The sequence below is a fragment of the Antrostomus carolinensis genome, unplaced genomic scaffold (assembly GCF_000700745.2).
Source record: "Antrostomus carolinensis isolate BGI_N321 unplaced genomic scaffold, ASM70074v2 scaffold7413, whole genome shotgun sequence".
NCBI lineage: Eukaryota > Metazoa > Chordata > Aves > Caprimulgiformes > Caprimulgidae > Antrostomus > Antrostomus carolinensis.
Genome location: NW_010305772.1, coordinates 50,321 through 65,043, shown reverse-complemented (window position 1 = coordinate 65,043; position 14,723 = coordinate 50,321). Strand labels below are relative to the sequence as shown.

At 42.5% G+C, this 14,723-nt stretch overlaps 1 protein-coding gene across 1 annotated transcript in view; it reads right to left on the bottom strand.

The window, feature by feature from the left end:
• Positions 1-2,005: 2,005 nt before the first annotated feature.
• The window catches only part of LOC104522546 (collagen alpha-1(XXII) chain-like), a gene marked incomplete at its 5' end in the record, with an annotated part of 60,792 nt that continues 48,074 nt past the window's right edge, over positions 2,006-14,723 (bottom strand). Inside the window, 9 exons of the mRNA XM_010164875.1 lie at positions 2,006-2,427; positions 3,370-3,447; positions 3,810-3,992; positions 6,231-6,297; positions 8,531-8,710; positions 9,036-9,080; positions 9,344-9,379; positions 10,958-11,029; positions 13,525-13,578. The remainder of the gene's footprint in view (positions 2,428-3,369; positions 3,448-3,809; positions 3,993-6,230; positions 6,298-8,530; positions 8,711-9,035; positions 9,081-9,343; positions 9,380-10,957; positions 11,030-13,524; positions 13,579-14,723) is intronic.

The following is a 14,723-nucleotide window of genomic DNA, read 5'->3' as shown; positions in this document are numbered from 1 at the left end:
ACCCTGAAATTTGTTTAACAGGACATGGTTACGCATCTACCCTTTGCATGGTGCCCTGGAGTGTATTAAAGTCTGTGCCACGCATGGCACATGCAGACACACGTAATGAAAGATAATCTACTGAGGCTGAGGAGTCACCATCATGACAGGAACTAAATGTCACATTAACATGGCCCAGTTAACGTGACTGATCTTCATAAAACCTGTTCATTACCATCACATTTCTACAAAATGATGGCTCATGACATGTTGGGAGGCATCTCTTGCTTAGGAAACCTGTTCTACCTCACCACTGGAAGGATGATATCTTAGTCAGGCTGGACTAGGAAAAATGGTGCTGTTAAATACAATGGGATCAACATGCTTGCTGAATTCTAAACTATAGCAAGCTGACCTAAGATGCAGTACAGTAATGGACGAACCCTTGAGAGTTACTTAAAAGCAGTAAGCTTTTCACTTCATGATATTTTTCACTTTGATTTGTCTTTCCATAGCAAGAAAAACAGTAAAATCAAATCAAAGAGTTTATTTGCGTAGGAAATAGGAAAAATAGCACCATTGAGAGCTACACAGTAAAGACTTTGTTTAACCCTGGCATGTGAACATGTTCTTTAATTTCATTTTTCAATACAGCAGAGGCAAATTTTATCTGCTACTGGGTGAGCAAAAGGCTCCAAGGCTGGCAAATGGTTATTTCTGGGCTTTAGGCTGTGTCTGTTTCTGAGGTGGTTATAGACATCTGTGACTTCTGCTTGGCTTAGCCAGCTTGTAAGCACCATGCCATATGGTGAACGTGCCAGCAGGGCAGGGTGCCTCATTTCCATCTCCAAAAGACTTGATGAGATTTCCAAACCTGTGTCAGGTTCATTACTCCGATCTCTCAGTACAAACTGCCTTGTGCAGAACAGTTTTGAAAATCCAGCTGTTTTGCTGGGTGGCACATACGTTCAAGGCCTGACCACCTCTCAGATCCACACCTTTGTAGGTGGGAATATCTTGGTCATAACTCATAAATGACCTATTGTGAAAGTCTTCTCCGATTCCATCCCCTCTTTACTTTCTCTTTGCATTCTTAGGTTGATTTTAGCAATTAGCTGATAGGGGAAAAGTGCCACTGTCTGACTTTGCTTTCACCCCGAGACACAATTTCCTCCAGGTTTCTGAACACTTCTTTGCTCTGACCCTTTCATCAGAGATCAACCTCCCACTACAGACCAGCCTGTAACTTCTCACCTACCTTCTAAAACACAACCTTGCCAAGTTATTGTTGTCATAGTGGAACATCCAAAATGTTGGGTCACACTTGGCTTCCTGAAATTTTTAATGCCAGCTGACTTTCTATGCTGCTCTGGTTGATTTTTGGATGAAGTAATGATAGGGACCTGGGTACGCACTGGCAATTAAAAAGTGATTTGGCAGCCCTGAGCTGATGGAGGACAGGATTGTGGCTTTTTGCAGAGGCATCTCCCTGACAGAAAGAAGCTAAGTTCCATCTGTCAGGACCAAACCCTCTGAGTACTGAAGTTCTTGCACAGGGAGCAGTGAGGTTTAGATCATCTCTGCAGTCTCCTCAGACTTTACTGTGAGAGCTCACATGGTCCCATAAAAAGTAGTTCCTACAGCATACAGATTCACTTATTGGTAGAAGAACACTAAATTTAACAGAGATCTTCTGGGAAACAGACATTGTCTGTTCATAACTGTCTGTCCATTGAGAGTCGAATGTACTGGAGACCTCTTCCTCAGCTTTGGCATGGCTTTGCTTTCTTCTCCTCCAAATGAATGGCAGATAGCACCAACAATCCTGTGATCAGCCTGTGTCTAGCAGTTAATCCCCCAGGCTGCAAAGTGCAGGATTTTATTTCTATTTCAAAGATGAGGGATAAAGCTTTGGAAAGAATTAACCAGATAAAAGACAAAAATTTTGGCATCGTAAGGGTTTTGCATAAACAGCGACACAGGCATTGATATTATATGCTCTTCAAAAGAGGAAAAAAACCCACTTATTTTTAATGTTTTAATATGCCCTGATAGAGAAAACAAAAACAAATTCACATATCACATCAAAGATAATAATAATAATAATTACAATTCATAAAAATAATCTGACCGACCGGCAGCATTTGTTGGCTTTAGAAGACCTCCCATGAAAGAAACACAGTTGAAGACATCTGAGAGCTTTTGGCAGGCATGATGAATTCAAGTTTTAAAAAACAAGTCTGGGGATACTCCCTGCATGCTAGGGCCCTTTAACGTTGGCGGGTCTGGCAGCCAGGCTTGCATAGTAAGCGCACTGAGTGGGATCACACTGTCCATTGGCTCCTGGAGGTCCCTGTGGACCCATGAGACCAGGCACCCCAGCTTCACCTTGAGGGCCGGGTGGTCCTGGCATTCCATCTTTGGCATACCCAGGCTCCCCTGGGAGACCTAAAACAAAAACAAAATGTCCTTGGTGAGTAACATCCCCAGGGTGCAGTACTAAGCAGTGTAACATCACAGGAGACGGCTTTGCTGCCAAACTGGGAGGTAGACACCATCTTCCACAGATTTGGGTTTGAGTGGCATGTATCTACAAAGATATGACAAGTGTGGCTCGTCTGAATGAAAGATTTCCACTCCCTATGTGTCCTTGGGCTGCACAACTCCACTACAGCTGCTCTTCCTCTATCATCATGTTGAAGTTGTGCAGCTGCATGAGCCAACTAATGACACATAGTCCTCATAGAGAGGAGGTGAGGATGAGAAACCTTGAGGCAAGAGCCAACTTTGGAAGATAACTCATTCGTACAAAGCATAGTGGGTCCATTGTTATCTTAGGGCAATTAAAGGCCAGTAGGCCAAATGCCCTAAGGAGTTATGAAGGCTTCCCAGAGTTTCCTCCCCCAACAAAGCAGAATGAAGTCAAAACTGATCAGTGGTTCCTTATTTCAAATTAGAAATAGAATATATTTTCTGCTTCTTTATCTATAAAGGTAAAGTACGAGCTGTATGCCTGAGGCAGAGGTGTTCAAAATGACCTTTTATAATATCTGAATCTACCTGGATCTCTGAGCTCAGCTTGGTCACTAGAAGATTCTGTCAAGGTCAGATAAGACACTTCATTGTGTATCTAGTAATTCAAGTTTCACTTTGGATTTGTTCCAAGAATCAGTTAACCTAGCTGTTATTGAGATGGATCATTATAACCGTCAATAAGGTTGAGGTTGCCAGATATGATGCTACTGATATATTTCCCCCCTTTGGGCCACTTTCTACAGAAATTGTGTATGTGATATTTATGTTATCCTGATTGTCTATCTAATAGGGCAGACCCTGTCCTTCTAGCATTTCTAAGTGATGTGTTTTGTGGGATGTTCTCAATAAACACACCTGGAATTCCTGGAGGGCCTATTTCCCCTCGTTGGCCAACACCAGTATCGCCTTTCTCACCCTTTGACCCTCTTTCTCCTGTAGAGAGGCAAAGAAAAATAATGAACTGATGAGCATGACCTACAGAACTAAAGTATACTACCATACATCTCCCATCCACACTGAAGCCAATATATTTGGTAAAAATGGTTCCCAGTTGTGGCCAGTCATCTGAGATGAGACGTTCAGTGGGAATGAAGACTCACCCCACTCCAGTTCTGACAGAGGTGGAACACACCAACAATTGCTGGTCACTTTCACCACCTCTGGCATAGTCTGGTATATCAACAGACTGAGGCTGCTTCTAACACATGTGTTTTGAGGACCACTTAGAATCTACTAACAGGAGAGGTGGACGCATCCCTTTATTTGACTTACCAAACACACCAAGTTTCACTCACCTTTGGGACCAATCGGTCCAGGTGGCCCTTCAGACCCAGTCTGTCCAGGCCGGCCAGGCTCTCCTGGAGGGCCAGTTCTTCCTGGGAGTCCTTCCTTCCCAGGGGGACCAGGAGGTCCTGGTCTGCCATGGGACGCTTTTACATGTGCAGGCTGTATCTGAGCCAGGAGATAGGCTAACTTTGCTGTAAAGAGAGGGAAATGAGTTTGTTGGACTAGAAGGTCAGTGCTCTGAGACATGAAGAGCCAGAACCAATGGCCCAATAAAGTCCATATATTGTCACAGATCAATTTTTCAAGGCTACCCATTTGTTGTCCCCATGCAATCATTCCCCATAAGCCGTGACAGTGCCTCCCTGACCCTTTCTAAGTTATTTAAAACTCATTTCTCAGTAGCTTTAAACTTCTCCTAAATGTCATAATTAATCCTAAACACTTCTTGTCCACCAAGGATCAGAAATGTCATTTCCTTTAGCTGTGCAGTTGGCGGATGTTTGTCAAACTGGAGTCATTGCTACTCAGAAAAGAAGAGCTTATTTCCACTCAGCTACACAGAGCAAGATGCTACATGGCTGCTCTGTAGGGAGAAAGCTTATTTTTCTTGTTCTAGGTTGTTACACATGTGGAGTTAAAGCTCATGCACCCATCTCTGATGGTGAAGTCAGAAACTGTAACTAAGGTAGCTCCCTGCATCGGCATGTTCTCCAGTTTTCATACAGGCATGCTGCTTGCCACTTCCAGATTCAGACCCTGAGCAGCCTGAAGAGCTCTTAAGACATCCTCAGCATCACAAAAAACATCTTACAGAAGGAAGGGAAAAGGGTTTTCTGTCTTCTCTTAATTGATCCACAGTCTTGAATGCTTTTAGATTGTTATGGAATTTGAAGTCTGAGAGTGTGTAAATAAAATCCTTCAAATAAATCACTCTATTGAAACATGATCTTTACCCTCAGGATGATGCCCTCAGCTACGTTTCAGCTGTTCCAAGAGCTGTGTGAGGAGAAGCACTACAGCTCAGCATTTCACTGCAGACTGGGTCAGCAGTGGTCTGCAATTCATGTACTTTGAGAGAAGCAGCCACCCACACCCACTCCACTCTCTTCTCATACTGATGAGTATCTAATGTCACAGTCAGAAATCATGAATATTTATCCTCCAGCTGGAACAAGTTTATGTCCTACTTTGATTTCTGTTCTGCTTGAGGGTAGGAAGGTTCTACAGAGGGATCTGGACAGGATGAGCCACAGCCAATTATATGAGGTTCAACAAGGCCAAGTGCTGGGTCCTGTACTTGGGTCAAAACAACCCCATGAAATGCTACAGGCTTGGGGAAGTGGGTCTGGAAAGCTGCCTGACAGAAAATGACCTGGGGGTGTTAGTCAACAGGCAATTGAGTATGAGCCACCAGTGTGCCCAGGTGTCCAATAAGGCCAACAGCATCCTGGTCTGTATCAGCAATAGAGTGGCCAGCAGGAGTAGGGAAGTTATGGTCTCCCTGTACTTGCACTGGTGAGGCTACACCTTGAGTACTGTGTCCAGTTTTGGGTCCTTCACTCCAAGAAGGCCATGGAGGTGCTGGAGCATGTCCAGAGAAGGGCAATGAAGCTGGGGAAGGGTCTGGAGCACAAGTGTGATGAGTTCCCGGCTGAGAGAACTGGGGTTGTTGAGCCTGGAGAAAAGGAGGCTGACGGGAGACCTTCTCACTCTCTACAACTCCCTGAAAGGAGGGTGTAGAGAGGTGGGGGTTGGTCTATTCAACCAGGTAACAAATGACAGTATGAGAGGAAATGGCCTGAAGTTGTGCCAAGGGAGGTTTAGATTGGATATTAGGAAAAATGCCTTCACCGAAAGGGCTGTCAAGCACTGGGACAGGCTGTCCAGGGAAGTGGTTGAGTCACCATCCCTGGAAGTGCTTAGGATCATGGTTTAGTGGTAGACTTGGCAGTGTTAGGTTGATGGTTGGATTCAATTATGTTAAAGGTCTTTTCCAACCTAAAAGATTCTATGATTTTGCAATTCTACTTTCTCTTCCAGGACCCCAAATTTGTACCCATTTTAATTTGTATCCATTTTAATTTGTATGTTCTCTTGTCCTACCATCTCAGCCCAGGAATCTGCAGGAATGAGTCTTTAGCAAATCTGTTTAGGTAGCAAAATGCTATAAGGTGATTAGCACAGGCAATGGCCTTGGGTTGAAGAAGGAAGTAAGCCCCTGTACTATTGCTGGGAACATCACTCCTGGGGAACAGTAAAACTTGCTAAGCCCATTTCATTTTACGAACTCCTCTTTCCAGGCAGGCTTGTCACAATATTGCTTTCCATAAGCAGGAGAGGTTCAGGTGCCAGTTAACACCACCACAGCTATGGAAAGTATCTTTTGTACTCTCAGATATATCTACTGGCTCCCAGAGCTGATTACTTACTGTCTAGCTGCTTGGCTAATTCCTCCTGGATGAGCCTTCTCAAAGTCTCTAGAGATGGAGGTTCCCCCTAGAAAGTAATAATCTCATAATAACAGACATCATAATAACATCCATGGGATGTGCAAATAAAACTCTCCACAAAATGTTTATAGGGTTGCATTTTGTCACCCACTGCATACACAGGGCTGCAGGGACTGCTTGAAAGAAGAATATGAAAGTACTCAAAACACACACAATTCCCAACCTGCTGGCAAGCCATGAGGTCAATGGCATAAGCAGGGAGCCTGATCAGAGGGCAGAGCTGGTACACTGTCCTGTCTTCTTTGCAAAGAAAATCTCCCTCCAATACACTCATAGGAGAAGTAGTAGAAATCAAATCAGGAGACATCCTCTGCCCTACTAGACCACAATGGAGAGCCTACTTCCTTCCTCAGCACTGCACGTTTCCTCACAGAGAGAAGCATGTGAGCTCCCAGGGTAGTTAAGGTGAACATCTAGACTTGTTATAAACACTCATACTGGCTGCATCACCTGCCGACAGGCCTTATCTCGGGGAACAGAACCCAGTTTATGCATATGATACCCATTCTTCCAAACAAGTACAAGGTTCTGCCTGATTTCCAGCTGTTGAAGGGAGACCAGGGGTGGGGCTGCCTGGCTTTGGTCCCCTCCTCAGCCTGCAAGAGATGGAATCCTTCATCCCCTCTCTCAGATCTTCTGTGCATCAGTGCTGTTGAACACCTGTAATAGCTGTCGAGACTCAAAGCTATGTGAACAACAACTCTGGGAGATACAACTGAAAAAATTATGAAAGCCATTTTTGGTAGGCTGGAAGGAGAATATTTTAGGTTGTGGCTTTCCAAGAAAATAATTTCTAAAAAGTGCTTTTAGGGTAACCAGACTCTTGTCTTTGCACAAACTCAAGAGAAAAATTTCAATTATATTTAAAAAATAAAAATTTGAACAAAGAAGATAAAATATTTTCATTTGTAAATCACAAAGTGAGATATTTCACTTGAAATACACTTTTTATTCTTTGAAATTCTGAAAATTTTGAAAAAAACTTCTGGACAACCTAAAAACAGCATTCATTTGCAAACGAGCTATTTACCTGAAAGTATTGCTTTTCCCTCACACCTATCATTTTAACATACAAGGATGCAGTCTGTGTACTCCATGTTTATAAAAACCTAGTGAGGTCTTCTGAATAAGATTCATTAAAAAATTTAGATTTTATTAAATTGCTAAGAGACGATTCAATTTTAACCAACAACATTGCTGATAAGTACAGAGTTGGTCTATTCGCTGCCTTCTTCCCAACACAAATTTTGCATGAGAAAAAGATGTTTTTGTCGGTGACAAAAGAAACAATTTTGTCATTAAGTACTAACCATTTGTGGTTCTTAGTGATTATCCCAGTAAGTAAACATGATTGTGGAACATACTTCACAGGCTTACAAATTATCTTTTCAAGTTTTAACCCTATTAGTTGCATTAAGTCTCCATAATCATCACTGGACCTCATCAAATCTCTGTTGTGTGTTGTTGAGACACACAAAGAAACGCTTTGTCTAAAATTTACCCAGCTTTTACATAATTTAGATTATTTAATTGTTTATTCCCCTCTGAGGTAATGTCAAATTCATCCTCAGGATGGACATAGCAGCTTCACTAGTGTTCATAGTTTTTATCATTCCTCTGCATACATTACCCTCAGGCAGCCTCAGGAGTGAGATTGTTTCCTGTTGGGGGGGGTGGGGGGAGGGGGGGGGAAGAGAGAGTATTAAACAAAAGTAGGATTTCATGAATTTTGATGAGCTGACTCCAGGGTTTCCAGGAATAGAGCAGTGACCTTTCCATGGCTCAGCTTTTTGTCTCTCATAACAACCAGCAGCAGAGGAAGGCATAACACCTTCATATGAAATGCTACCCTTATAAAAAGAAGCTACCCTTATAGAAAGGCATCAATACCCTTACAGAAAGAAGCTTTTTTAGACTCCAGACCCATGGCCATAGTCACATGACCTGATTAGCCTTTTAGGAGCATAAGGTGTCAGGGACTGGCCACCCTGGCTATAGGTCTAGATTGCTCAGGTCTCCTCTGAAGTTCAATCCAACCCCCCTACAACACATCCCTGAGTATGCTATAGCTCTCCTTTTTATTTATCAAGAGATAAAAATGCTGCCACTGCATTATAAGAAGCACATGCTCTGGTTTCTATCAGCCTTACTGAAATATTTTCTGATCACACACTGTGGCAGTAAACTTACTGTATAAAGCTCTTCCCTGGCAGTCTTACCCTTGGTCCGGGAAATCCTGGCTGTCCTGGGGGACCGGGAGGTCCAACTTGCCCAGTGTCTCCTGGGGGTCCATGGGGACCCATGAGTCCTGGATGGCCTTTATGACCAGGTATCCCAGGATCACCTGGAGGACCCTTTTCTCCTTGAGGGCCTTTTCCGCCTTTGATGCCAGGTTCTCCCTAAGTGAAAAAAAAAAAAAAAAAGAAAAAAAAAAAGAATTACATTACTACCACAAAATAAGAGGCAAACTTCCGATTTCCAAGCACAGCGAAACACGAACAGCTGAGCTGGCAAAGTTACTGAATACAACATCTGGTGCATTACAAATGATCCACAAATTAGTACTGACGGAGAATGATTAAAGAGAGGGCTGGGAGGGTGGGAAGTAAGGCAAATCTCTACAGGCCATGCTTCACTCTTGAATGACCTCTTCCCCCAGCCCCTAACTCTAGAGACCTCTTTATTTCAACATAATGAAATAACTAATAATTTTCTCCAACCTACCCTCTCTCCTTTGGAGCCAATTTCACCCGGTTTCCCTGGTGCACCCTGAAACAAAATAAGAGTAAGCATGAAAGAGCTATCCATAATAACAATAATAAATAATAAAGCACATTCCTTTGTAATGATTCTTGTGACCTGGGGAAAATGTATTTCCTTGGCAGTCCCACAGATTCCCGAGAGCTCCCTGTTTGCTCTCAAATACCAACAATTCAAGAAAAAAATCAATTTGTTGCAACCCAGGTAGCATCCTTGATTTTTTTTTCCCAAGACACCAGCCCTACTTTGAGACAACAGGGAACTTAACTTACCTCTTTTCCGGGAGGACCTTTCTCTCCTGGTTCTCCCTGAAAGATACAGAGAGTTATTTTAGCACCTCACTGCAAACAGTTGGGAGAAAGACCCTACCTAATAACCCCAAGTCTTACTTTCTGTTTAGAGTCCAAGTTTTATATTACACAGCAGTGGGTTTGGATGATTTATCCTTATCCTACTGCTATAGCCCATTCCTGAAAAGATACATCCTATTATTTAGAAAGCATTTTTCAGTAAAGCTGCCTACCATGTAAATGTTTGTAAATAAAATGAAGTAATTTCTACTGAACCATCTGAGATCAGGACAGATGTTTCATTGTGAAGTTTGAGCCTGAAATCTTGCCTGTGTTTCAGAACTTTATCATAGAATCATAGAATTGTTTGGTTTGGAAGGATCTTTAAAGATCATCTAGTCCGATCTCCAATATCAAATAACCTCAATTTAAACCCTGCATTTATAATGTGATAATTGGGCAAAACAATCTTTGCATTTTAGCATTTCAGTGAAAAAAAAGTCACTGCAATCTTGAAGTGCACTGATAAAACATTAAACCAGTTACTGACAAAATTCTGCCCACTTTCCTATATCATGAATAAAAGGATTCATCTTCATAGTCCATTTACAATCCACACACATGACCATATCTATAATGTATACATGCAGGTGGTATTTCTCCCATAAGCTGGAAACACATATAGCAACTTCAACAGTGCTAGCATACATCCATGCATGCATGAGCAATGTAACTAATCACAGATGTGTGATCACATCAGCTCAAAATTAGGCAGCATTAGACTCACTTGAGTACTCCTTAGGGCCACTTCAGTTTTAAATGGCCACCACGTTTGCTGCTTTAAATTAATTTTCCAGTGAAATATTTCTTTCTCCTCTTTTCATCACAAAACTCCTCTTCCAATCATAAAAAGAAAAAAAACAATCATTCTGTGGAAAAATCAGCTCTGCTAGATTCATGTGAAAACTTTTAAAATCTCATTTTAAGTCACAACAGAGCTAGAAACAGAAATATCTACCTAACATTCACCTTTTCCATCCTTCCAGTGGAATATAACGTATTTTACTTGCCTTGGAAGGGCTGAAGATATTGAATTTCAAGGCTGTGATATTTTCACGTGTAAAGGTGTTATTTTAGATCACTTTGGGAGATATATTAATGTTTTAATTGCAATGCACCTCTGTGGTTGGTAACAAAAGAATTTTCCTTGGAACAGCAAATATCAGAAATACCTATATTATTAGAAGCACTTAAAATTTCCCTATTTAGCCCTTCTGGGGGTTCATGCAGAGATATAGTCTGAGTAACTTAAATACCCCATACCCACATTAAGAAGATATTGAACCAGTCTGATTACTGCATACATTATCAGGGCTGACTGACAGGTACCAGCTCAGTAAATGAGATTATGGATGCTTGTCCTTAAGAAAAATGTTATTTTTGCAGTACAGTTTGCACTGGAAGCGCGTGGCTTCTGGATCTGTCAGATCTGCTTATGTTTTTTACCTAATTAAAGATGACTGTGTCCCATCTTCATCAGACCAACATTTAAAAGTAAGTAATCAGTGGGTCTAATCCATCCCCAGACATACTTACAGGTGGTCCCCGGGGTCCTATGAAGCCAGGGAGTCCTGGGCTGCCATTTTCTCCTTTATTTCCTTTAGGACCCTTAGGACAGAAATGAGACAGACACTAGCAGCCCTTTCTCCAACTTCTTTTTTCCAGAGCATGCATTTACAGATATATTGGAACTGAGAAATTTCACTGTAGCAGCAGGACTCCCAAAACTGACAAGGAAAGGAAGAACAAAGTCATTTAAAAAAGCAGATTGCAAACACCATACTTGAATTATTAATAAGCTGTGCGGGGTCCCTGTGAGAAGATGAAAAGGAAGTGACAGGAGGTATGTTCAGTGGCTATCCTGGCGCTGCATGGTTTATAAGGTGGTGTGGCAGAGTGGAAATGCTGTGATGGGCAACGACAGGGAAACAGTGCAGATGGTCATACTGTTCAAATCTGAGAATACAATCAGCAGACAGCTACTGAGTTGCTCTTTTGCCTTTATTTCCAGGTTCAATTTAAAAGATGTCTGCATTCTACTTATCTCCTGTGATACTCTACCAAACAATCCCTTTTTCTTACAGATCGGGGCAGCTTAAATGGCAGTTCATGATACAGAGCCATTTCATGTACTCTTCTGATTTTTTTTTTTTTACTCTAATTTTAACCTTTTCTTTCACAACTTGGTCCCAACCTCCTAATTCAGAACATATGCCTTTTTCATCTTAGAGTAAAACTTGTCTTCATTTTCAGCCCATCTTGTCTAAAGTGAGCACCAAAGAACCTGGCAGGCACAAAGCACATGGTTTTCAAGTATGCAATCAGTCCTGGATATCTCAGGGGCTGGGCTGTACTGCTGTGTGCAGGTTTATGCATGGGCACTGTGAATGGGATGGACACTGTCAAACAGTAGATGCAAAAGGAGAAAGCTCCTGGTAGGTTTTACCTTGTGATTTCAAGTCAGCCATGCTGAAGGTGGAAAATAAACCCTTATTGCCATGATAACCTTCCTTGCTTCTCCGTTTCTTTCAAAAGAGAAATGTAATATATTGGCTTGTCACACCACATTGTGAAGGAAATTAGTGCATTTCCAGACAAGGTTGGAAATAAATGGACTCGTGTACAGCACAAGGCAATGCTTCCCATAATAACCTTTATGAAAGGGAGAGGATTCATTTTAATGACAGAGAAGGATACTGATGAGATGACTGTCTGTTCTGCTGACCAACACTGTCTCATTGTTTCCCCCTTCTCATTCATCTGACTTTATCCTTTTTCAATCTCTTATGTTATTTTTGGACTGTAAATCTTCTGGAGCAGAGACTGCTCTAGTTCCGTGCTTGTGCAGGAAGCCGCCTGTGAGTCCCCGAGTCACTACCTGACTGTCTAGGTAATGTGATAACATGATGATGATTAAAAAGTAATCCCCATTTGGCACTCACAGGGCATCCCAAAGCCACAGTAGCCTAGTGAAGATCCATAAAGCCAAAAAGCAGTAACAAGAATTGGGAACAGGGGTGGCCATGATGAGAAGAAATGAAGACTGAAAAGGCAGCAGGGGGGATCCATGGCTTTAAGAAGCAACGACAGTAGTCCCATGAAGGCAAGAAGAAGTTGTATCAAGGAGAAAAAAGCAGCAGCACTAACTCTTGGCTGCAGAAAGGCTGCAAGACTGCACCACTCCAACCCCACCTTAATCTGTGAGTTATCACCTCCCCAGGCAGAAAGGTGTTGCTTGCTTCACTGAGACCACTTAGGAGGAGACATCCCTGCAGCAAAGCAATATGTGCTGAGGGCACAAGTCTGTGGTGAGGCTGAGGTGGCTTTATGGCATTGCAAGAGCCACAAAAAGTGCAGTCCTGCTGCAATTTTTTCAGATTCTCCTGCCAAACCTTTTTTTCTATCTGAATCTAACAGAATCTGTAATGTCTAGGTGGACAAAAAGAGGGAAGAGCCCTGCATTGCAATAGATGCTACACAAAGGTACATTTACATGGATTTGCTGAATCCTGAACAATTTTCAGCATGAGCAAAGAGAAAAAAACCCAACTCCTTACTATGGTCCTTACAGCTCTTCATTACCATGCTGTTCTTCCACACAGGATGGCCCCGGGGGGCTTTCATTCTGCTTTGTGATCTTGGTTTACTGCCCACTGTCTGCTCTTTCCCCAAGTGCCTAGGGAGGATTTTTCTGCTGCTGCGATTCCTCAGTGGCAGTCTGCCAACTCCCCGAAGCCCTCTCCTTCCTTCTGACAACTCTCTGCTGGCTGCACAGTCTCTGCTTGGCAAAATTAAATCTACTAGTGAGGATGAAGCATGCCAATCTTTTTTTCATACCAGGTAATCAATCATTTCCTTTTTCTGTGAACACTTAACTTTTGCTGGGAAAAAAATGATGACCCAGCTAGCAGCTCAATTCCAGGAACAAAGCCAAACCCACTTTGATGTCATGGCCAGCCAGTGATTTTCAGACCACTGACCTTCAGACATGGCAACTTCAGGGATGGTAAACAGCTACATGTAGTCCACTCCATCTATACTTCATCAGTCACCTCTCCTTGACATAACTGCTTGCTGCATGAGTTTCCCTTTGTGGTACTTACTGGGTTACCTGCTGGGCCAGGTTCTCCTGCAGATCCAGGCAATCCATTCTTGCCCTATGTCAAAAGGAAAAAGGTTAGTGAAGTAAGGTATACTGCAATCAAAAATATCCACCTACTGCTACACCAGCAGGGATTTCTTTTGCACCATCCAACTTCTCCTCTTGGCAGACTGCAGAGTAAGGATCTTTCATTTCCAAATAACCCCACAACTTCTGCATCCCCAATTGCATGGCTGACCCCATCTCAGGACAAAAATTGAGCGATGTGGACCCAAAGACCCTTGTCTGAAGAGGACCAAACCAGTACTCATTCTCTTCCTCTTTTTCTTCACCCTTATCCCTAGTGTCCATCCTGGACAGATGGAGCCACCTACTATAGCTGTTCCAAGTCACCATTCTTCAGACAAGTCCCTTTGGTCCACATTTGAAGCACCTGTTGGCAACTCACTGATCAATGTAAAGTGCTCTGCACTAGCTGACAGATATCTCCAGATCCTCCCACACACTCTTGTTACATAATTTCCTCTCTCCAGTGACTGCAGAAGGCCCTGCAAATTACTGCCTACCATCCTTTTCTCAGGGCTATCATGTAAATCAGGGTCCAGAGCCCAGGCATCTATTTTTTAATCATTTCAGGCTTCCCCTTTTTGGGAAATTGGGAGGAACACTTGTTCTAAAGCCCGAAGGCTTTACTTGTCTGATACCAGACAACTCAGAAAAGGACCTGTTTCTCACCATTCCTTATCAAAGTAGCTGAGCTGACCATCTACACTGACCAAAGTTGAGAGAGATTAAATTCTACACCCTTTCCTCCCAACTCACCATCTAGAGATGTTTGTCTCTGCATTGGAGCTGACCATAAAGATCAGCCCTTTTACTGGCAATATTCAAAATTATACCTCAAGCTCCTTATTAGAGAAGAGACGAAGCAGAGGAAGAACAAGAGAAACTGACACTTTGCCCTCCAACATACAAAACCCCAAGTATCTCTTCTCCAAAGATAATATGTCCTGGAGTAATGATAATTTCTGTCTCCTCAAATCTTTTTATTCATTGCTAGAGTTGTGCAGAGGCATGACATATTAGTGAGTGATGCCAGCAGTACAGGAATAATGAGATAAATTACAAGGCAAACACAGGAGCTCTCCATATGTTCCTGCAGTCTATTTTAAACCCCTGCCCTCCCAGCTCAGAGGGACC